This window comes from Myotis daubentonii, chromosome 7 (assembly GCF_963259705.1).
Source record: "Myotis daubentonii chromosome 7, mMyoDau2.1, whole genome shotgun sequence".
NCBI lineage: Eukaryota > Metazoa > Chordata > Mammalia > Chiroptera > Vespertilionidae > Myotis > Myotis daubentonii.
The window spans coordinates 26245285-26269158 of NC_081846.1; the positions used below are offsets into that span (position 1 = coordinate 26245285).

The 23874-nt window shown below is 46.2% G+C and overlaps 1 protein-coding gene across 1 annotated transcript in view; it reads right to left on the reverse strand.

The window, feature by feature from the left end:
- The window catches only part of SERPINE2 (serpin family E member 2), a 52004-nt gene extending 29762 nt beyond the window's left edge, over positions 1-22242 (reverse strand). The window contains exon 1 of the mRNA XM_059703326.1: positions 22109-22242. The gene's annotated coding sequence lies outside the window, so the exon portion shown is untranslated. The remainder of the gene's footprint in view (positions 1-22108) is intronic.
- Positions 22243-23874: the final 1632 nt, after the last annotated feature.

A 23874-nucleotide genomic window follows, 5' to 3' on the forward strand; every position in this document is an offset into this window, starting at 1 on the left:
GTCCGTCAGTGCCAAGTGCCAAGGATGAGAAACCCCGCTGGCCCACAGGAAGGTGCACATACCAACTCTCCCCCCAGGTGGCACACGGAGGTCCCATGGACTTTCCTTACTTTAGAATCCAGGCTCCAGTCTGAAGTCACACACTGCTTCTTGTCAAAGCAGCTACTGCATTGATGCCAACTGTCACCATGGCTCCCCCTGGAATTTCCACCCAAGGCTTCTCTATGTGGGAGAGGAAGGAATCCAGCCCATTCCCCTTAGTGGCTCCCAGAAGGGAGGGTTTAGTGACGAGTAATGAAAGCTCTGAGCGTCAGCCCCCCTTATCAAATCAGGCTCCTGGACAGCCTGTTGGAAGAGGTGGGGATGCCTGCGCTACCCGGAGCTTCTTGTGCGGAGCATCAGGGCGGGTGTTTGTCCACACCAGGCCCCTCGTCAGACAGCTGTTCCTCGCAGGAGGAAGCCTGGCCCAGCCTCCGGAGGCTGCGGATCCTCCTGCACCGCTGACATCCTTCCCATAAAGCAGCAGCAGCAGCAGGGAACGGCTGACACAACCAGTCATCACCTCCTGTGGGCCCTGCTCCCCTCCCACCACCTGGTTGCTCTCCCAGCCCCACCATGGCTTTGTTTTTGTTTTCTGAACCAAAGCTAGCTTTATCACTCAGGTTCAGGGAACAGAAATGCCAGGTATAAAGAGAAAACCCCAAACATGCTCATATACCCTCCATTATTCTTACGTCCACTGTACTTACTCCCTGGGAACTTTCTGAACTAATTAGTTAAGCAAAACTGAGCCCCAATCCTACTTTCCTCCCTTCCCTGGTGAAAAGAGGGCAAGGCCCAGCGACAGAGGAAGGACACTCAGCAGGTGAAGGCTGACTATCACCCTGTGCCAACATCTCCAAAATGCCACCTGCGGGAGGTCCCCTTCTGCCTGCTGCGATGCCCTCCTTTTCTCAGAAGGAGAGCTGGGAGTCGGTGGGAGCCTGTGCATGACGGAGGTTCTTCCTCTAGGTGGGGAGGGCCCTTGCTTGGCAGTTAAGGGGAGGATGTGGGCTTTATCAGGCAGGAACTCCAGACTCAGGGAGCCTCCCCCATCGGCCAGGCAGAAGAAGGTCGAGGGCACCAATATTCTACTGTGTCGACAGGGACCAGCATTTCTAGGGCTGAATTCACAATTAAACTCACTTGGTTCTTTTGAAATCGGGGTGCTATTTCCAAGGCTGCCATGTGAAACACTGCTGGGTGGTAGGTACAGTTTGCCCATTTATCTATTTCACAAATCCTAGTGGAGCACCCATGGGTCAGGCACGGTGCTGAGGTGGGAGCGTGCACAAAAGTGGACTCGGCCCCACACTCCTGGAGCGGATGGTCTAGAGCCTGGCTTCTCACCAGGGCAGGTTCGTCCCTCAGGGAACATCTGGCAACATCTGGAGACATTTTGGGTTGTCACAACTGGTGGGAGGATGCTACTGTCTAGTGAGCAGAGACCGGGATGCTGCTCAACATCCTGCAAGGCCCAGGAGAACGCGGCCCAGCAAGGACGGTCTGCCTCACAACATCAACAGCGCCGAGGGGGACACTGGAGGAGGGCCACGCAGGTGGACACGGAGGATGAGCTGGATATGACTGGACAAAGGGGCAGAGGAATGGGGACAGGGCCCAGTGTCCCAGACGGAGGCCTGGAAACAGATTCTGGAAATGTGTTCATTTTAACATTATACCACCTTACGGTCTTTCTAAGACAAGGTCCACTCTGTCTGGGGACAAACAGCGCATCGTGACACACACCAGAGTCCAAACGAGACAGAAGCCGAAGAATCATTCACACTCATGTCCACCCTGCCCCGCGGCTTCTTCCTCAACCACCAGGCACCGCACACTAGAAGAGGCAGGAAGTGAAACCCATTTTAACTAGCTTAGTCATGATACTAAAAGCATGACCCAAAAAAGGAAAGACTGGTAAGTCAGACCTCATCAAAATTACAAATATTTGCTCCACAAAAGGCTGCAGAGATGATGAAAAGACAAGCTGCAGGCTAGGGGAAAATATTGCCGCCCACCTATCTGACAAAGACTAGTAGCTAGAAAATACAAAGGACTCTCACAATGCAACAGTAAACAGAAAACAGCAATCCAATCAGAAAATGGTCCAAAGACACGGACTGACAGTTCACTGAAGAGGGTACACAGATGGCAAATAAGCCCATGAAAAGATGTTCAACATCATTCGCCATTAGGGAAGTGCAAATTAAAACCACTACACACCCATCAGAATGGCTAAAATAAAAACTAATGATAACACCAAATGCTGGAGAAGATGCAGAGAAATTGGATATCACACATTGCTGGTGGGAATGTAGAATGGTGTAGCCACTCTACAAAAACAGTTTGGCAGTTCCTTAACCATATGATCTAGCAATCTTGGACATCTACCTCAGGGAAACGAAAACTCATGTTCACACAAAATCTATTCGCCAATGTTCATAGCAGCTTTATTTGCAATAGCCCCAAACTGGAAAATATCCAGTTGTCCTTCAATAGGCGAATGGTTAAACAAATCATGACACATTCACACCATGGACCACTACCCAGCAATAAAAAGGAATGGACTATGGATACACACAGCAACTTGGATGGATCTAAAGGCAATTATACTGAGTGAAAAAAAAGTCAATTCCAAAAGGTTACATACTATGATTCAATTTATAAAACAGTCTTAAAATGACAAAATTATAGAGATGGAGAATATATTAGAGGTTACAAGAAATTGGGGAAGATGGGAGGGGAAGGGATGGATGTGACTGTAAGGGTGACATGAGGGGGCCTTGTGATGGAACTATTCTGTGTCTTGACTATGGAGGTGGCCACACAATATACAGGTGATAAAACATCACAGATGTGTACATACACACACACACACACACACATACACATACAAACACATACACACATGAATGCATGTGAAACTGCTGAAATCTGATAAGGTGGATGGATTGTACCAATGCCAGTTTCCTAGCTGTGGTATTTATTGTTGTGTCCTGTAGTTATGCAAGGTATTACTTTGGGGGGAACTAGGTGACCAGTAAATGGGATCTCTCTGTATTATTTTTTTTATAACTGGATAGGAATCTATAACTCTGTTAACATCAAAAGTAAAAACAACAAACCAAAAAGAACCCTTATTTTAAAATTGTAGTCAGCAAACAAATGTACCTTATGACAGATCTTTTATTCACTTTAATTCCTTTCCCCATCCTGCAACTCCACTAGAAATGTCAATCTTCTAAAAAACATACCAATAATGTTTTTGCATAATTGTGCCTTTTCATAATTTGTGACAGCCTCAATTCTTAGCTTCTGTAGGCTCCTGAGACAAACCACCCAAGTTAATACCCAAGCTCCACTACCAATTTACTGTGTGACTTCGACAGGTATATAACTTCACTGTGCCTTAGTATCTGCATCTGTAAAATGGGTATAATAGTAGCCCCTGACTTTCAGACTGCTGAGAGGCATAAAAAGGAGGAGTCTATCTCAGGTTCCTCCACCTTCGACTGAGGGTCACTCGAAGCTGACTCTGCCACTTACTACCATTATCATGGAGGGTTGAAGCATCCTTGGTCTCTATCCTCAGCCTCTTAGGGTTTACACACCAACCCATCTGAACAGTTCCCTCAACTGCAAAATGTCCCCAGATTCCAAGTTCTAAAAATTGAAAGGAATTTAAAAACCTGCCTTTTCTATTTACTTGTGGTCTTTTTTTTTCCCCACTGTGGCCCATTCCCTTCATTTCTTTGTTGTAGAAGAGGTTCAAGGCTCTAGTTAGTTTGTGACTTTATCACAGTTTCACCTCTAGTCACAAGTCCTCAGGGAAGGTGGCCTTGCCCTCGGGGGAGAAGCAGCAGGGCCCCATGGCCCTGGTGATGGGACCAGAAAGTGACTCATGGTCACTGGGTGAATTAGGAAATGGCCTCAGGCTCTGCTGATTTTCCTTGTGTTCTTTCCAAGCCATGGCCAGGCTCACGAATGAGGAAAAGTGTTTCCTAGCAGCATAAACTTAAATAAGGCATGATTAGACTAAAGCAATTTTTAAAACGTTTCAGTACGACAAAGCCCATAAAAAAACCCTGTCTCCGTGGTTGAGAGACTCAATGGTAGACTCTGGATTGTAAGCCGAGGCTCATCACTGTGTTATTTGCTTAGATGGAGGAAATATCTAACACAGAAAATGCTTGATGACTGCACAAGGAAGCCCCTTAGAAATAACTGGAAAGCCCATTGCAATGGTAACTGAAAAGAAGGGGCAATCCAGGAGAAAATAGCTTGAATTTTAGCAAGTAGAGCAGACTCTAAAACCTTGAATTTCTTTTTCTGGAAAAAAAAAAAAAGATTGGGTAGAAAGATATCAAAGTCCCCTTGTCCATTTTCACAGAAATATTAGGATCAGAGAAAAAAGCCTCCTCATCTCTGTGCTTATTGTTCCTGCCGTTTCTGCATCTCAGAGAGTGGGCACCCCATCCACCCAAGAATCGAAGCAGAAAGTCTGGGTGCCATCCTTCATCCTTTCCCGGCCCCATTAGAACCACTGCGAACTCTTTCATTCTTCCTCTGAGTGCTCCTGCATGGCCTGCTCTTCCCGCCTCCTCTGCCCTCAGTCCAGCCACCAGACTTCCTGGAAGAGGGCATTGGTCTCCTCTACCCAACTCACAGTCTGCTCTGCCCGTGACCTTGCCGATAGGAAAGGCTGACCATGCCCCTTGTCACCGGGACCTGCTTCAAACCCTCCAGTGGCCTCCCTAAGCTCTTGCAATGAAATGCAAACCCGCTCCCACAGCCTGTGAGTTGGCCCCCTGGGCTGGATTTCTTCCTTCTAGACATGCACTCTCCCCTTGGGAGGTCGCAGAACCTTTCCAGCCTCAGCCCTCCATCTGTGCATTCCTTCTGACTAGAGCATTTGTCTCCTCCCCCTCTCTTTGTACCTGAAGGTGGGGCAGGGAGGGACCTTGTCGGTCCTGTCACCACTCTTCCCCATCATCTAACATGGCACATGGGACACCGAGGTGCTCTCTATGTAATCAAGGCACTGATGAAGAAAGCAGGCTTCAACAACCAACATGATTCACTTTAGGTATTAACCTTGATTACAGAAGCCACCATCTTTTAAGCAGGTTGGGATCTAAATTATTTGGGGAAGTCATTTGTTAAAAGAAGTTCTAGAGCAAGCTTTCACAGTATTGGATCTACTGACATTGGGGGAGCGGGGAGGTTGTGGGCTGGGGGTTGTCCTGTGTATTATAGGATGGTTAGCATTATCTCTGGTTAAACCAACTAGATGCTAGTAGTTCCCCACTCCCCTCATTGTGACAACCAAATTAAATGTCTGGAGACATCAACAAAAGTTCCTGGAGGAGAGAGGGAGAATTACCCCTGGTTGAGAACCACTGATCCAGAGAAAAATTAAAAACTAGTGGTTATGATTTTAATTCTGCCCACAAAATGCCTGATTGATTAACCTGTTTCTGAATCACTTGAGCAATAATGCGGTAATACAGTATCACCTAATATCAAGTGTCTATTGACCACTGTTACAGCATCATTTCAGTGGGAAGATGCATTCCAAACTCCTAGATATGTTTATGAACCACCATGGAGGGCATGGTTGGTCCATCCCAAGACTCAACTTAGCTTTCGGCATCAGTAATCTCTCTTGGTGATGTCTGATGTGAGACAGGTGGCAAACAATGGTGGGGTGCTGGGGGGGGGGGAGAAATAGAAAGTCAGAGAAGAGCTGGGGAAAGGATTTGATCTTTCGTCTGTGTCTGGTACATGAAAACAGGAGAGGGAAATGGAGAATGCCCAGTGCCTCTGGTCCTTCCTGAGAGCACCATCGCACAGAATCCTCAGGCAGTTGAGCATTCTCTTTCTGATCACAGTGTGGCACAACCCAGGAATGAAATGTGAAAGTCTAAATCTCAATACTGCTCTAACCCCTTGGACTAAGGGTATATTGAGCTCGGAGCACCTCTTCAGGAATGCAAAATAACTTCCTGGTTTTACCTGCCACATGGCAACAATATTTTCAATTGTTGGTTAAATTGCAAATGCCCCATGAATCATTTAAATAAATCTCACATGTATGAAATAGTCAATTGTGTTCTCCGAGCAATTCCCAGCTGTAAAAATAGAGCCACACGGAACAGATTTCTTTTTCTGCAGCTAATTGAAAATACTGCACATATAATGTATGATTTAAAGCTCCCAGGAGGAATTTCAATTTGTGTTCCCCATTTTAAAATGTACAATCAAATGCTGTCTTAAAGTGCTCCACACATTTAAGTCAATATTGCTTGCCTGAAGCACCCCAACCACTCCTAAATTTTCACACTATGAATTGATGACCTGAGATTTTTAATGCTCTGGGTGACTTTCAAAACAATGGCTTTAACAGGGCTGTGTTTCCTGAGAAAACAAACACTCCTAGAATTGACTGATTCAAATGTCTGTGGCCCAGAGAAAATCTCCAAAACAGCAGCAAAATGCCTGCCAGCAGGAAGGGACTATGTAGAACATCCTTCACCTGGGAGCCCAAGCAGTGATCTCAAGTGCCCACAGCACCTCCCTAGAGTTAGAAAGGCTGCTTCAATATTCTTGACCATTGATCAAATGGGAAATGGCAGAATGTGTGACAATGAGGAAGAGACTGTCAAAGTAACACGTGCCAAAGAAGGAGTGCCCAGGCTCAGGGCCTGGGGGCAAAGGGGAGTTAACAGATTGAAGATCATTGTCCATGTCTAATAGAGCGTTAGAGCTTGCTCAATACTCAGATTTCCTGCTTAATGCGACAGCTGAGGTCCTGCACCACAACTCAAGCACATGGAAGACATTACAGGATGAAGGGAGAGCACGGGCTGACATTGAGCTGTAGATGAACAGAGGATAGAAGTACTTAGAGGACTAAGATACAAGGTAGAACATGGCAGGTAGCATTAAGCGTTCCAGGTGAACAACGAAATTGTCAAATTGCCTTTACTTTACATGCAATCACATTAAATTCGATCATTAGTGTTCCTCTATACAGCCAATTAGTAAGAGGTGAAAATCTTACCCTACTAGCCAAGACAAGAGAGTGATGAGCAATTCTGGCAACAGACAAATGATAATCAAACTAGCAAAGAATTCAAAGCATCAGAATTTAGAGTCAAATAACATAGCAGACACTTGATGCATATTTATCAAATGAGTTAAAGTACCACTCACAACCCTTAGCTTTTGTTCCACAAATTAAGAAATGGAATGATAGAACTCAGAAATGATCCGTTTCAAAAACTTGACATCAAGGGCTAAGGTCTTATCTATAACTAAGGCGTAGATATCCCCAACATTTGGGGATGAAGGCACCTACTATTGGTGGAACTCTTTTGACATCTGACTAGGAACTGCCCTACAGGCCATAGGGAACTAACTCAGGTTGAGGTCTGTGACTTGAGCCATAATCTCTCTCAATCACTTTCATACTGTACTTATCAATTAACCCAGTAACAACTGAGTTTCCCATGAAGATCTTAATGTGGGAACGTGCTAACTGGCCAAGGGGCCATCTTCCAATTCTGTCTCTTGTGTGTGGTAACTGTTTGTCTCTCTGACCTGTAACAATCCTGGGGGTCCTAACAAATCTAGTTTATCTTCTGTGTTTTGTGCTGTGGATGCCCCTCAGCAATGCCATCTCCAGAGAGCCCACCTAAGCAGGCAGCATCTCAGACTTCACACAAATAAAATGCAGCACCATTTGATGACCCAGCCTACGGTTTTTCTTCTCCCTTGGGCACCACTGACTATTTATTTACAACCTTTTCCCCAGGGCAAATGGAGGGAAGGCAGGACTGAACTTGTGCTTCATAACCTGAGAAGGAAGAAGACAAAGGAAGAGCTCAGTGTAGTTCAGTCAGCTTCCTAACACACCCATGTCCCCAAGTTCAGGGATGAATAGTTCAGGGAAATAAACAGACAGAAAACATCCTTCCTACCCCCTCTCCAAATATATTAAAGATTTCACATTAAAAAAAAAAAGGATTCCATTTTTTCATTGGATGACCAGGGATGCTTTGGACTAAGTTTTGGCAGCCACAAAAGTGATTCTGTGGTACCTGGGTATACTTTCATCTCTTCTTTCTCAGTTACCCATTCTGGTTCATGCAATTGAGTCCCCTCTCTACTCGGGTGTAGTACAAGAGACGCAAACAGGTTTAGCCCATCCGCCTCCTTCAGAGTAAGTTTTGGGTACATATTACAGGTAAAATAGTTACACAAAGGAAGTTGGGAATGGGAAATTATATGAAACATCCTCCTATGTAAATTAAACAAGTAAATAGAGATATATGTATCTTTAGGCATAGGATCTAGAAATATTCTAATGTAGGAAGAGAGAATGAGGGATGGGGAAGATAACTAGTAACCACTTTAAGAAGGGCTCTTCAGCTTTTATCTCTGGTCCTTTGCTCTTGCTCTCTTCTTTCAGTACAAAGAGTTTGTAAACAAATAAAATCCCAAAGAAATATTTAAGAAGATGACCACTCTACAGTTACATTTCCCCCCGACAACCATTGGAACAGCAAAGCTCCGCAAACCTTAGAAACCACCTGAATTGATGGGAAGCACAATTCCAAACGTCTTTAGTCACCCAACACTGAGGTTCTCCCTTTAGCTTGACTTAGTTTCTTTTCTTTTTAAAAAAATATATTTTATTGACTTTTTATAGAGAGGAAGGGAGAGGGATAGAGAGTTAGAAACATCGATGAGAGAGAAACATCGATCAGCTGCCTCCTGCACACCTCCCACTGGGGATGTGCCCAACCAAAGTACATGCCCTTGACCAGAATCGAACCTGGGACCTTTCAGTCCACAGGCCGACACTCTATCCGCTGAGCCAAACCGGTCACGGCTTGACTTAGTTTCTTTGCTGACGTCCCGCTGATGCCTTTCGAAGGGATTTGGTGGGGTTAGGAGAGCTGTTCAGCTATTTCCCAGGAAAAACCTGTGTCTACTTTAACACAACTGTGGAATAGGCCTGTTGTCTAGTCCTAGGCCTGCCTGCCTCAGATACATCACATACCTGCTCTGTGACTCAGTTTCCTCATCTATGAAATCTATGATAATCCCTTCTCCCATCCTGTACCTCAGAAGGTTGCTACGAGAATCACATGAGACACCGTCCTGAGAAATGACATAAGTCTCAGACACCACAGGACTTTTCCTCACAGGACCGGCCCTTTCACTTTCCCACATCCAAAGCTAAGGCAGAAGAACATGAATTTCTGGAATTAAAAACCAATGACTTCATGAAAGTTCTTGTCACCTTTGTCTAACCTCTGCTATAAGCTACCAACGGAGGAATCTTTAGGGATGGAGGAGGCCCAGCCTCTTTTTGTCAAAATTTTATAAGGAGAGAAATATTCTAAATTTCTCCAATTTCTCATAACCAGTTATGGAGAAGATGTCCTATCCATCAACAATGAAGCTGGTGAGTAGCTGCATTGGAGATGTGAGGGGGGACATTTATACAGCTCCTACTCTGCATGCCATCTCACTGAATGTCACTTAAGCTTGGGATATAGTTGAGGTAACAGAGATGCAGACAGAGTGAGTCATCTGCCCACATCACATAGCAAGGAAGAGATGAGAAACCACATGGATATGTCTCCCGAGAGAGAGCAGAGATGCTTATGCTTCTGTCACCTGCCTCTCCCTATTCAATCCCTCCAGGTCCTTTTCCATTCCCTCAGTCGGCCCTCAGGATTGGCACTGATCCCATTCTGGAACTTTTGCCTTCCCTTTAGTTCCCAGATGCAGAAAAGAGTTTTCAGTACATCTGACCATCCTTTCCCACACTGTAAGGGGCACCTCTTCTCCCAGGATGAAGTTCTTTCTTTGATTAGGTTCTAATTACTTATGCTTCAATATATGATGATAATTCCCAAAATGAGACGGCCTTCCCTTTTTCCCAATGAGAAGATCTCCCACAACCCTTCTCCACTCCCACCCAAGTTTTGGTTAACCGGACTAAAAGAACTTTATGACCAATATGTAAAAATCACACATATTATGATTTGGAAATAGTACTTTTCTTTCCATCCCCACCTTCCAAGAAGCAATTTAATTCAGAGTTCTCCCAGGCATCGTCTACATGCCTGTCATCACTGTTTGAGTTGTCTAACAGTTTGTCTGAGCCCATCAGCTCCTTCTCATCCAAGTTGTTTCGGATACAGCACTTTGCAAATCTCTGTGTGACACTGTCACGGGAAAATCCATCCTAAGCCACAAGAAGCCCTGCCTGGAGCATCAGGACAGCTGCCCTCAGAGGTAAAAATACATTCCGGATCCCCACAGCGGATCACTGACCATGATACTTTTGAACAGTCCTCATAAACTTCATTTGACAATAACACTTTCATTGTTTTTTCTTCAGGGATTGAATCTCTTCCCTGGAAGGAGTTATTTCCTTGAATTTAGCCATAGAGAGTGTGTGAGAGACTAAATGACCAACTCTTTATTATTGATACAAGTCAACAACAATCCTACAAAATTTAGGGCAAAAAGGGTTTTGTAGAGAGCAATGTGAAAAAAAAATGACTGCATCACTCATGAGGGCTGCCTGGGCATTCGTGTTTACCAGCGACCCCGCTGACAGCACACACAGGGCACACACAGACCTCCCTCTCACACACGCTATGGTGAGTGAGGACGGACATGTGAGAAACTTCTATGTGTGAGGGGCTTTGCTGTTAGCATTGCTGAGCCTCCTGGACTCCTGGGAAGCAGGAATTGCAGCCCTGATTTCATGTGGGAGGACGCTGAGACCTGGAGACGGTCCATCACTGGCCCACATCTACAAAATGAACTTGTGCCGCCGTGAGGATGCAGGGAGGCAGTCCCTGTAAAGAGCTTTTGTAGCCCAAAGCTCACGCTGGCCCATGACTGCTCCGTCATTAGGGTCACACACTGCTCCCCCTGAGTCCTTTCACACCAAGAGGGAAAGGAGAGACTTCATGCAGCTTCCAGGGATTCAGTCCACACCGACCACCCCAGTCTGACCCCCTGCGCATCTCATCTGTAGCACTCACTCGGCAGAGGATTACTGAAACAGTGCGGTACTGAGGGTCAGGGTCACTGTCTGTTCTGGTGGAGGCCTAGGTCATCACATGGCACATGACAACGAAAAGCAAACCAATTCCGATGTTATTTCACTATTGAGTTTAACTCCTCTGCAAATAATACACTTCATAATTTCTCCCTCACTCCACTATGGTATGCCACTGTTCTAGACTACGTTGTATTGTTCAAGTATCACAGATATGCCTGTTCTACCTAAATATGTAAGATCCTCAAAGGTCAATCTGTTTTGTGGATACTTCTGTGTCCTGCAGAGCACCTGTTAACACAGTAAGTGCTCAAAAGCTAGCTCTTAAACTGAATGTCACCCAAATACAACAGGGCTGCAACTTTCCAGTCCTTTGAAAACTGGTGTGGGCCAGATTCATCTGGAGTAAGTCTTGGGGAATCTCTTTACTCTCTGGGAATAATCCTCTTTGAGATTACGGAAGTGAACAACACGGAGAAAAGTAGACATGAATCAGCCAAGTGGCTTTAAGGAATGGATGGTAACTGTCCCCAAGTCAGTGGGGTACTCTGAGGACTAATCAAGGGTGGATGACAGGTGGTGGCAGGTCTGTCACCACACTGTACCCTGACTTGGCATCTGGAGAGGTGACAAATGACAGGAGCAGAGACATGAGCTCTCAACCTGCCACAGCCCTGACCTTGCCAAGTGACCTAAATCGCTGTCCTTCCTACCTCCCCGTCTGTGAAACGGGGACCACTCTGTCTTTGGCTGCATGGAAGGTAACAGCCGTATCATCTCCATTCTCTGGCTATGGAAACGGGGCACAGATTGGGGTGTATTTCTGTGTCCACAAACTACTAAGCATAGACCTGGGTTTAAACCCAGGTTCCTTGGACTCTCAAATTCATCCTCTGTGCAGCAATGTCCCGACCCTTCACCTGTGGGTACTTGGAAAAGTTAAATGACTGCTTTGCCTCAGTCATCCACTGAACATAATGCTTCAGAATAAAATATCTCCATGGCAGAGACACATGGGGGGAAGTCTCAGCAGGGTGCTTCACACACCCGAATCTCAGATTTCTCACCTATAAACTAGTACCAATCTCTACGTTACAAGGGCTGTTAGGATTCAACACAATCATATATAAAATGTGCCCAACAGTACTCGACACACTGATAATCCATCATCTTTCCTTTGCTTCTCCCTTCAAGCATCTTTGGGCAGGTACTGTGGAAGGAGCCCAGAATGATAAGACAGACCAAACAATCCTCAAGGGCTCCTACCAGTGCAGAAAAGACGCACACATAAGTAGAACACAAGGTAGAGAGTAAGACAAAAGCATAATTTTGCCCATGGCATATGTGAAAAAAATACTATCCTACTCACAGAAATTTTAGGCTAATAAGTGATAAAATATACATGCATTGGAACAACTATGTTGAAAGGACTTGCTGAATTAATTCACATTAGTATGACTAGCACTTGAATATTCATAATTTACCTCCTGGCTGCACAAGAACAGGTTTACTATGAATACTTTGGCATCTCTGGCCAATCTTCCAAATGATTATTTTAATTAACATGTCATTAAGAAATGAACACAGGTTTGGCTTAAGATGATATGAGTCTATCGGTAAATGAATTTCAAAGCGAAAATCCCCACCGTTAGAAAGAAAGCTCTCTTTATAATTAAGTCATCACACACACTCCCTGACATCTACCATCCCACTGTCCGAGCAACAATTCAGGTGTGGTTGTGCACTGAGTGCTGTGTAAAATCCCAAATGAATATTTGCCAGTAAATTCCCCCCAAATCATATTAATGGCAGCATAGAATACATTTCCTATCTCGGTACGCTTGCTGAAGTTAATTGAATATTCATAGAACTCTTTTGTATACTGAAGGAATCAAATCATAATTAAATGACCACATGTTTTAAATACATTCAGCATGTGTTTCAAATGGTTATTACTGGGTATCTGGACATCACTGGATACAGTAAGAATGACATTTTCACATCTGAAAAACAGAAAAAGAGAAGACTCTGGATGCTCTTTATTATTTGGTTTAATATTGCAAAGACAGGAATGTTAAGCCAAATAGAGTATCTTCTACTCCATAGACCTTTATTCATTCTTTGTAACTAACATAAGAAAGAAAACACACCTAGCCTGACAGGGTTAGCCTGAAATGTGCCCCTAGAAAGACCTCCTGGGAACACAGCTCTCACATTTCCTCACACAGAGGAGTAAGAGGGAGTTTATTTCATGCACAAACCATCCTTTGCTCCACAGCCAGTCCTGGAAGACCTGGAAGCCTGCGGGAAGGACAGATGACCACTGATCACTGGGAGTACTGCCAACCAAGAGTGCTACAGGAAAGGAGTCTGGAAACAAAGCACGTGAACACACAGAGCAAGTCACTCATTCTCCAGGTCAAAGACAGAAAGGAAACATGAGTTCCAGAGGAATGAAATGCTCACCAGGACAAACGGAAGCCCCACCACCTCCACGTCATGTCCTAGAAGTCAGCTCCATTCTAACCCCTGTGCTCAGCACCTGAACTATACTCTCTACCTCATCCCCATGAGACTTAACACATGATTACCTTCATGCCCAATTCACAGATGAAGAAACTGAGGCTTGGAAAAGTTTAGCAAATTGGCTATGATCTCCTGGCCTCCAGCTAGTAATTGATCAAATCTAGATTCAGACCAAAAACCTCCCAATCCTCCACACTCCAGATTACTACATGAAACGAAGGAAGGGGAGGAGGAGGGGGACTAAATATACTACTTAGATGTGACAAATTTTGAAATAAAGGTAACTATTTAAAACAGAAAGAACAATAAAAATTAGGAAAAGTTAAATCTCAAACAATAATCTAAGCTAAGTCTTCATAGGTTTGTGGAGTTCAATTAGGCATCTTTTAAAAATCATGCCCCACTTTTCCTTTGGTCATGTTGAGTCTGACCCAGCTCAGTCTAAGTTACTCCCTTGGAGTCTGGGTAAATGCACTCTACCTTTTCAACCCAAAAGTCAGTATTAATTTTAGAGTTTGAGTCCCATGAGAAAACAAGTGTCAAAGGAACAAACTGGGGCAGGTGAGGTCCAAGGCATAAAAACATTACTTGAAACATAACACAGAAATATTAGTCTCTCCCTGTCTCGAGTGTTTTGGCTTGTGGTTGAAGGCTATTACCTGTACACAGCAAAGGGAGAAGATGCTCTTTTGAGAGGAGGCATATTGCTTGACAGGAATTTCTTTTTGAGAAGTTATGAAAATTGATGGGATATAAATCTTTGAACATTCGTGGTATCAGCTGACAGTTCACACATTTACAGACCTGGGTTCAGGCTCTGGCATTGACACACCAAGGTTGTATGTATGACGGAGGACACTCCGGCTGCTCCACACTCTTTCCCAGCTGTTCCAGTGGAAAGGAAACTGCCTCTGTCCTCCAGGCAAACCCAAGGCTCCGGGAGACAGCACAGAGCCTCTGCCAACTGGAAACAAACTAATGGCAGTTGGGGTAACTTGCCTGTGCAGCACACCTCTCTCAGTGCTCCCTCCCCTCTTGACCACAGGCTTGAACATGTGACTCAGACTCTGGCCAATCATAATATCCCATTCCTCTGACCACAGCCATTGGTCCAGGGAAAGGCACATGATCCAAACTGAGCCAATCGGAGTGCCTCCCTAGGATTTTTCCAATTGGAAATGGCAGAAAGCCCCTCTTTCCTCTTTGATCATGAGGCTGTAGGGAGGTGAGCCTGCAGCTGCCTTTAGTCATGGTCCCCGAATCAAGAAAACCTCCAGAGACAAGAGGCAGGGAGGGAGAAAAGAGAGAAGCAAGGCCCTGAGTCTTTGGTTCCAGTCACCTCCAGGGCCAGAGGCATCTCTGCCATCCTCAGGGGTGGCAATGCAAACCAGTAGCTCCACCTCACACTCCATGTTTGTGTCAATTATTTTTATTTAGGTTTCTGCACTTTTAAGAAAAGATAATGCAGTAGTTGATAGCTCATATAATCTAAACAGTAACCAAATCCTCCATAAACATAATTTCTTCCTAAGTGGATTTCTTATTTTAAAAATGAACAAAAAATTAGCAGAGGAAGCAAACACTGCATTACTTATACAGCATTTTTTTTAAAAATAAATTTTATTGATTTTTTTACAGAGAGGAAGGGAGAGGGATAGAGAGCTAGAAACATCGATAAGAGAGAATCATCGATCAGCTGCCTCCTGCACATGTCCTACCGGGGATGTGCCCGCAATCAAGGTACATGCCCTTGACCGGAATTGAATCTGGGACCCCTCAATCCCCAGGCCAACGCTCTATCCACTGAGCCAAACCGGTGCTGGCAACACAGCATTTTCTTAAAATAAAAAAAGAAAAATCTATTTTCATTTACAATCACCTTACTTATTTTAAGTGGACTTTGTAGTTGGCGTTAAACTCTCTCACATACCCAAACCCACTTTCAAAATTTGGTCCATTAAAAACTTTGGCTAAAATCAAGCAGTTATTTTTTTTTTCTAGAACTATATTAGTTGGCACTAAATGGAAAGGAAAGAACTGATGCTAATCCTCCAGGTTACCAGAGTTCTGACTGCAGGGCTGAGGAGGGCATTACAAAAACAAACCAAGTATATTTACCAAGATTCGCAGTCACTACAACAAATCCTTCTGCCTTTGCAAAGGATTTTTTTCTTCTTTTACACGAAAATCACCTCCACATTATCTCTGTCTCAAGGATGAACTGATAAAAACAGAAAGGCACTGTGGATTGCAATTCTGGAATTATCTTCTGAAGCAAAGGACAAAGTCTGAGGTCAAACTGAAGCAAGAGCATAAGGTGTTCCGGATCTAATCTTGAACGAGGGCGTGTCCACCTCAACCTTTGAAGGAATTCAAGGATGAAACAGGGGACATGTTTGTCAATATGCATGAATGGAATTACAAATAGAAGGTTGCCTAGGCTCAGTAGCCATCCACATGCACAAAAAGCCCCAGAGGGAATGCCAACTTCTCCGGACTGGGCTTACATCCAGACCTAGAAATCTAACCAGGATATGGGGAGAATCATTGACTGTGTAAACAGACTTGGCCTGCTGGGTGAAAGGCGGCATTTCTCAAAAGAGAAATAAAATCTTACTAATCTCTCAGTGTTCATAGGCAAACTGTGAACTTGTGGATAACAAATAACTTAAAGATGTAGTTTGCTGCATCTTTGACTCCATTCTACACCAAAGGGTTTTTTGTATGTGTGTGTTTTTAAACCCAACACTGATTTTTCAGGTCAGACCTGTAATCTATTTACGAGGAAAGTTGGTTTTGGAAAGAAAAGATGGGCACATTTATGGATGAAGATAATGGTTTACAAAGAAGAGCCAAGTATATGGGACACAATTTACTTAATATGTTTTATGAATCCATCCAAGTAGGAATACAAACTAAATAAATCTTCATGTTGGCCCTCAGTGCTATTTCTGAGTACTAAAGAGCCAAGCTGAATGATTTCATAGGTTTAAAAGAAAAAGAAGAATTTCATGTAGATAAACATGAGACCAGGCAGACAGCTCTTTGTTCATGGGGGGATGGAGGGTCAGATGGAGGGATTGAGCAAAAAGGAAAAAAAAGAGAGAGAGAGAATTTATGGGCATGGACAACAGTGTGGTGATTTCTAGGGTGGAAGTGGAAGAGGGCATAGAGGGGATAAATGGGGATGGGAAAATAAATTAAAAAATACATTTTAAAAATTTCCTCTAGATCTGATATTTATGAGAAAGTTGGATCAGACAGAAAAATAACTCTAGAACTTACATTTCTTAAAAAAATAAGACACCTTTCTGATAATTATTTCAACATACCCATTGAGCCATTGTATAGACAAAGAAATTAAGTTCTAGGTGGTCAGCTATACAAATCATTGTAGGCACAGCCCAAACCCTCTTCCAACCCAGGACTCTTTCCATCGCACTTGGCTGAAGACATTGGCCAAAAACTACTATTGGGGGGAAAAGCCAGCAAGAAGGCATGCATCACCATCATTGAGAAGATTAATGGAAATAAAGCAGAAAGCATTCTCCTACCTTGTACAAATCATGAAATAGAGCACAGCCCAGCCAATGGACCTCAAGGAAGACAGAACCAAGCCAAGAGAAGTTCAGATGAGGATAACTGACCACAGACACAGAAGCACTTCTGTATTAGACTTCTGCTTTTTTTTCTCCTGGCCTTTTTTTCCTAAGTAATGCTCACTTTCAGAAGACATGGCTGATCAAAGATTCCCTTTAACATAAAGATATACAGGGTGGGGCAAAAGTAGGTTTACAGTTGTGAGTACACGAAACAGTTAACAGAGCTATTGTAATAATCCTAACCTGCATGTCTTTTTCCATATGAACAACTGTAAACCTACTTTCCCCCCACCCGGTAATATTACGTAAATGCAGAAGTACCAGAACCAGAGGTGGAGGTCTGGGGGCAGAGCTCCCTTTCAGCCTGAAAAACAAGCACTCTTTCATGAAATATGTAGTAAACTTATAACAAAAGGGAATACAGTTTAGTTCAGAAATCCATTAAATACCTTTGGGTCATGCACCCCTGCAGGTGCAAATGAAACTAACATGCAGGCTTGGTGGGTAAAGCATGTTGCTATAACACAGCAACTGCCATCAGGGTAGGGTGTGTGTGTGTGTGTGTGTGTGTGTGTGTGTGCACAAGCACATTATAGATCTGCCATAGAAGGCGGGGGGTAGTGATTTTCAGGAAGGACTTTTTGGAATAGGTGATACTGGACCTGGGTCTTGAAAAGGGGGGAAGATTCCCAGACAATCAATGCAGAAAGAAGATGAAGAAAAAGAATTCTAGGCAGCGGTTCAGTATTGGCAAAGGCAAGGAGGGTACGAGGAGTCTGCAGGAAGTTTTTGCAAGAAAATAAAAGTTTTGGGAAGCACAGGAGGCAGGGAGGTGGGAAGGGATTGAAGAAAGCTTAGGCTTTCAGTCATTACAAATGGCTGGCATCCTAGAGTGTCCCTGTGGGGGACAGTGGCGCACTGTGGAATGTTCCCTGGCTGAGTGCTAAGGAGTTGTTGAGCCAGGCCTGTCCAATGCAACTGAGTGCCTCTGGGAACATACTGTCTGACTCTGGGTACCATGTGTTAAACGGGGCCTTCCATGTTCCAGACGCTGAGAGTAGGCGGGGCAGCCCATGCTCCCATATTTAGTCCCCCACTGTTTGGGATGTGTAATCCACCATGCCCCCCTTCCTCCCAGGGAGGCTCTGAGAAAGCGGCAGGGTGGAGAGGTCTGTGGAGATGGCTGTAAACAGCAGAGACTGCATCCCAATTCATGTATCAACCATGATCCTTAAAGAAACTTGGGTACAACGCCATAGAAAGATGCTAGAGCTCACCTCTCAATCTGAGACACCCAACCTGTCAGAGTTGGGTTTGTCCCAAAGACAAGAGGGAGGCACTGGGTTTCTTTTCAGGAGGGACACAGCAGATTTGGATTTGAGGGGCAGGAGGAAAGTCATCCCAGGAGTACATGGAAGACGTTTGAAAGGGGTGCAAAACCAGGTGTGAGAGAGCAGGCAGACCGGTGGTGAGCCACTAGGGAATCACAGGCTGTCATGGTCTCCCAGCCTGTGGCCACTAGCTCAGAGCCCCTGGGAGCCAGCAAGCTACTATAGTGAGGGCCACAGGTCCAGGGGAACCAAAAGCAAGCAACCTCCAGCGTGGCCGGGCACTGGAAAGTCCATGCCAGCCAAGTGTTGCCACATAGGAATGTTAGCCTCATGTTCCAGGTCTTCTGACTTTTAAGAGAAGCTATAAATCCAAATGACATCTTAATACTTCTAAATATAACTCAGTGTTTGTATACTTGTCCAGGCCAACAACACATCTGCCAGCTGCAGATGACACACTGGCCACCATTTTGCCAGTTCTACACTCTGAAGCAGGGCAGGCCAGTGTGATCCAGCAGAGGTTTCCAGGACTTCACAGCATGAAGAAGCAATGCGACTTGGCGGCTGTCTGGATGTGGAAGAGCTGGAAGAGACTAGCATCACTGTGAGGTTCCTGCTTTAGCACTTTGGTGAATGGTTGAGCCACCATATTAAACAAACAAACAAACAAAAACCCCAAAACAAAAACACAGCCCTACTGGTGTAGCTCAGTGGTTGAGTATCGACCTATGAACCAGGAGGTCATGGTTCGATTTCTGGTCAGGGCACATGCTTTGGTTGCAGGCTCGATTCCTAGTGGGGGGTGTGCAGGAGCAGCCGATCTATGATTCTCTCTCATCAATAATGTTTATTTCTCTCTCTTCCTCTCTGAAATATATATAATTTTTAAAGAGAGAAGGACAAACTTGGGCTAAGGATGAAATGAGTCTGGAATGGATGGTGAGAACTAAAACCAGTTTTGGATTTATTGTAGGTTTTCCCTAACGGGCATGGATAAGTCCACCAGCCTGTAGGTCACCAGCTGGAGACTCACTTTGTACTTGGTGAAAGTTGGAGCTGTGGGCACATGGTCGCCCAAAGGCTACATAAAGAGTAAGGACAGAACCCTGAGTCTCCCCAGGAGGGAGTGGAGAAGCCAGGGAGGCAGAAGGAAAAGCAGGAGGAGATGGCAACTATGGAAGGAAGAAAGCACCAGGAGGAAGGAAAGATCACATCTAATTCCACAGGGAGGTCAGGTCTGCAGAGCATCCGCAGGGTGACCCATTCAGGAACTGTGGGTCTTCTACTTTGGGGAGACTCTGGCCAGCTTGCAGAGAGCTCAGAAGGAAGGGGCAGTGTTAACTCATTTCAGAAGCCCGGGGAGACATGGTGGTAGTTGGAGATGAGGTGAGGATACAGAGATAAGGGAGGTGATGGGATTGTAAAAAATACCTTTAAAAGGGAAAAGAGTTCATAGGGGAGACATTAGGCACTGCCACAGGGAGGCCTTCTCTTTAACCTTCTCTATGTTCCCAGTTCCAACTTGACTTTTTCTATTATTCTACCCTATTCATGCTTTATTATCAGACATTTTATGGTAGCATAATTCAGTTTGCTCTTTGTTTCCTCCCACAAGAATGATAATTCAAATAGAGCAGGTACCTGCTATCTTTCCCATACTTTAGTGCCTGGACACAGTAGATGCCTAAGGAGATTCCTGGATGACTCGGTAAAGTTTGTAGGAGGGAAATGGGGTAGGACATGGAGAGATTTTAATCCAGTGGCCCCTACTGTAGGGTAGAGTGGGCCATGAAGTCACCTGCCCAAAGGGAAGGAGGAAGAGGAGAGATCTCTTGTGTTGAAGAAGAGTTGCAATGGGAAGGCTAGTCAGCAACCTGGAAGGATGGTTCAGAGACACTGAGATGCTGAAGTGTCTTATTTCACAAGCTGAGCATCTCTGGGCAAGGGCAAGACTTGGATGTGGAGCACTAAGTAGCTAGAGTGGGTGGCGGTCACTGGATCTGAGACGGTCAAGGATCGAGAGCAGCCACACAGAGGAGAAGCAGGGACCTGGCCAACTCACCACCTCACTTCCAAACTCTGCCACCTCAATCTGATTAGTATCTAATCCCTTCTGTCTGGATCGGAAAATTGATGTCCTTTTCAGACTGAGTCATTTTTGTCCTTTTAAAATTACACCCATATGGGAAGCTCACGGGAGGCAGAAATTTTCTGTACATACTCATTTTTTAAAGGATAAAAGATAGATGACATCCTGATGACCTTCAGTAATTGCCTCACGCTGTACAATCTCTTCAAACACTATTTTAATAGAGAATCAAAATGTAAGGGTTGAAAGAAACCTTCGATTATTTAGGCTAACACCTTCGTTTGCAGAGCTGAAGAAGATTATTGCTGAAATACTGCAAACAGCACATAATATCTGATTGAGATCCGCAGAAAGCCTGGAAAGTGTCTTCGATTTTGGAGGTGCGCTTTAGATAGACAAATTAGCAACGTTTACGTTTCTTTCAGTTATCTGTGTCCAACTTTGGATGTAAAATCTCCAAAGTAAAAAAATTATCACGTACATTGTTCCTGAGCAGTTCAGAGAAGTAAATTGCTCCCTGGCTTGAAAGAGGAAGTCAAACCTTCAAACACCTTTTCATGTGGATGCTAAATAGAAGAATGTTCTCTGCAAAGTAGTCAAAGCAAGACACGGCAGCATTTGAGATTTCTAAGAGACACACATGAGGACTGTTTTTCTTTCCCTAAAACACGAAAACCTCCGATGGCACTTTCCACAGTACCGCAGGTACAGTGAGTGCTGTCTTATGTAACCGGAGCCTTCCCTTCCCAGTCCGTTTGTAGGCAAATACCCAATTCCGCCCGGAATTTCGGAGTACTTTTCATCTTACCTGTCGTCACTAACCAGCATCGCAATTCCCATGGGTACAGAAGGTGAAAATAGCAGAGACCTGCTCCATAGGATTAAAACGGATGGCAACCGCCAATTTAAGCCCGCACCCACATCCCCATCCCCAAAACCACTGGTCACCCCCACCTCGTTCAGGCAATGGAAACAAGAGTCCGTTTGTCTTTCCTTGTAAGGCGGCGCACATGCAAACTACAGGGTAGGGGATGCCCAGGGAGTACCTGGGCACCTCGGGTTCAGGGCTACGGGGCCAGTTAGGATGGACCCGCAGAAACCACGCGTTCCCCAGGACTCCCAGCTGCGGGCACACCTGGACGCCCCAGCGGCGCGGACCCTCCTCGCCCTGCCCGGGTTGGGGGCACAGGGGCCGGGCGCACAGCAGTCCCGGCCGCCGCAGCCTGAGGGCGGCTGAGAAAGTTCCTCCGCCCCGACGCCGCCGCCCCCCGGCCCCGCTCGCCCCGCAGCCTCCCAGCCGGGAGCAAGGTCGCAGCCGGGAGCCGGCGGCGCGCGGAGGGACAGTCCCCGGCGCAGAGGCATCGCCGCTGCTCCCCTCCCGGCCCTGGACGCCCACGACCGACCGGGGCGCGCACCCCGTACTCACCGCCCCTGGTTCGGGATCCCGGGTGGGCGAGCCGAAGTCGGGTGGCGGCGCGGCGGGTGATCGGAGGCCGGAGAGTGGCGGCGGCGGCGAGGAGGACGATCCGAAGAGGAAGAGGCGGTGGCGTCTGCAGACTTCGAGTAGCGGGAGCAGCCAGTGCACCCCGGAGCGCTAGCCTGGAGCCGCCGCGGCGGGGGCTTTATCGCCGGCCACCCGGCCCCCGCCCCTTCCTGCCAATCCCGCCCCGCCCCGCCCCGCCTTCCCGCCGCCTCCTTTGTGTGCCAGCGGGCCGCCGCGTCCCCGCGCCCGCACGCTGGGACGCCCCCACTTTCTGCGCCGCCTCGCGGATATCGCCCCCAAGGGGTCACCGTCGTGTCACTGTGCCCAGAAAGCGCCAGGAGACGCGGCGACCCCGAGGTGCGGCGCCCGCTTGGGCCGCGCTGCACGTGGGTCGCGCGGATCCGGGTGTAGGTGGGAGGAGGAGGGACCCGCGGGCTCCCGGCGCGTCCCTGGGACGCTGGGCGAGTGGTCTTAGCTGTCCCCTGGGAGAGACAGGGGAGCGCCTCGGGACAGTGCCCGTCGGTCCGGGTGATGGGGATAACGGTGCCAGATCGCGGCCGGGAAGGGGTAGATCACCCCTCGAGGTGCTTCTCAGGGTGCCCCAGAGCCCACTGCTCCAGCCACGGGGACGAGGAGCGGCAGCTCGTCGCCTTAAGCGGAAGGCAGACCAGGGAATTCAGAAAACTGGGTCCCTGGCTGCGGTGACAGCATGAGGAACCTCAGAGTGCTGGGAATCCAGCCCTTCCCAGCCGAGGGGACTGGACCTGGTGCGCAGCGAAGTGCAGACCCTTGAGGCCCGTGACAAATCACCACCGTCCGGCTCCCAGCTGTGCTACCCAGATCTCTCCTATTCAGCCCTCCTTTGGTCAATTTAGGTTTGTGGGGACCCAACTTAATGACATAATTATGTTGCCCTTAGACAGCGCAGAACCCTCACCAGCAGGCCCTGGGCCCCAGCTGTGCGAAAGAAAGGTGGTAAATCTAAGACACAGCCTTGAGTTGAGGCTGTATGCACAGATTAGAGCAACTTGGAATCTGCAACTGGCGCATAGGCAGCCGTGGGCGACCATGCTAGACGGTGTGTGCATGTGTTAGGGTGAGAAAGTCGCTTTTAAGTGTAAAATCTGGGCTAGCTGAAGGGTATTCACAGCCTCTCAGAGCTATGGGAGGTTTGGCCCTTAAATAAAAAGAAAACAGTCCACAAAAAGAAAACCTGTCTTGTTATTTACAGCCATGCCTAATATTTATATCCAATTACAGAGCAGGATTTAAAGCCCTCTTCTTATTCCCTCTGCCTGAAATGCTCCCCTTCCCCTGCCCATGATCTCATGATCTTATGACTGCCTCCTTACACTTCAGGTCACAAGTCAAGTGCCACCTTCTTAGGAAACCTTCCCTGATCACTTGCACTAACTTTCCCTGACCACTTGACCACTTCCTTCCTTCTACAACCTATTGCTTACTTCATAGACCTCATCATGATTTGATTTTTTTTTTCACTTGTTTCTTGGCTAGTTTTCTCCCACCCTTCCTCATGAGAATATGTGCTCCCAGAAAGCAGGGAAGAGAAACCAGTTCAGCATGGTTTCCAACTCAGCCAGTCCCTAGTGCCTAGAGCCAATTCTACAGAGATAGTAGTTGCTCAATAAATGATTGTTGAAGGTTGGTGAACAAGTGCCTGGTGGCTACTGACATGATAAGTACTGCTC